The sequence below is a fragment of the Balaenoptera physalus genome, assembly GCF_965194825.1.
Source record: "Balaenoptera physalus genome assembly, chromosome: 3".
Taxonomy (NCBI): domain Eukaryota; kingdom Metazoa; phylum Chordata; class Mammalia; order Artiodactyla; family Balaenopteridae; genus Balaenoptera; species Balaenoptera physalus.
The window spans coordinates 72,630,497-72,631,959 of NC_138890.1; positions in this window are offsets into that span (position 1 = coordinate 72,630,497).

Sequence of the window (1,463 nt, forward strand, 5' to 3'; positions counted from 1 at the left end):
TTGGCAATTTCTCCTAAATCCAGTTGATTTACTTGGTGTGCAATAGGTATCCTCTTGTACTTGCCTCAGGAACAAAACGTCCCGCAGATTCATCTACTCATAGTTATTGTCCTTGATTGCTTTAAGGTTCTGTAGAGTCTTTGGTTGTTTTTTGCAAGAAAATGTGGAATTATAGTAATTCTTCCATCAATAATATTTGCTTGGACTTTCCTGGTGGCGCAGTGGTTAAGAGTCCGCCTGCCAGTGCAGGGGACACGGGTTCGATCTCTGGTCCGGGAAGATCCCACATGCCACAGAGCAACTAAGCCCATGTGCCACAATACTGAGCCTGGGCACCTGGGGACCGTGCTCTGCAACGAGAGGCCACTGCAGTGAGAGGCCTGCGCACCGCAGCGAGGAGTAGCCCCCGCTCGCCGCAACTGGAGAAAGCCCGCGCGCAGCAACGAAGACCCAAAGCAGCCAAAAATAAATAAATAAATAAATTTATTTTAAAAATAATAATAATAATATTTGCTTTACTAGTATCAAATTTACACCTTTCCAAACCTTTCTGTGTACCCAATAACTTCTGGTTTCAATGCCAAAATACACTGTAATCTTTTCAACCACATTTTCAATGGCAATTAAACCCAACATGTATAGATCCAGTAATGTAAACATAATTCAGTTGGAAGTGTCAATGATGTAAATAGCGGTGACCCAGTTTATGACAGTGCCAGCAATAAGAACTGCATTATGATTGCCATCTGGCCAAAAGTAATTATAAGGTGCCAAAATTGAAAGATGAATCTCAAGCAGGGAATTTAAAATGTAAAAGAAAGAAATTGTGACCAGATGCAACAAAACATGGTATACTGTGTCTCCTTAAGATAGATAATACGCTTCATTTTCAAGTGTCCATTGAAAATTGACCATACATTGGTCCACAAAAAAACCTGAACAAATTTTGAACAGTAATAATACAGACCACATTCCCTAATCACAATATAGTAAAACTAGACTTACTAACATTATCACAAAATAAAGGCCCTTCTACACAAAAATAGAGAAAACAAGTTCTCTCATGTAACTCTTAGATCAAGAGCCATATACTAAAATGCTAGGCAACCAAAAGAAGTAAATGTGAGAGTGGTGCTCTCAAAGTTAAAGTACACTGAAATTCTTGAATTGTTCAAGGAGAGAACAAAATCATCAGTTTTTTACTTTGTCAAATAATATATTTAAATTTTAGGAATTACCAATGAGAAGAATAAATTGCATGTGTATTTTCTAAGCCAGTAGAAGAGAAAGGCGCAATATAAACCAGTGTCAAGGAACTTACCCCCGTGTTTGCTTCTAGGAGTTTTATAGTTTCAAGTCTTATGTTCAAGTCTTTAATCCATTTTGAGTTGATTTTTGTGTATGGTATAAGATAGGGGTACAGTTTCATCTTTTCCATATAGCTGTCAGTTTTCCCAACACTA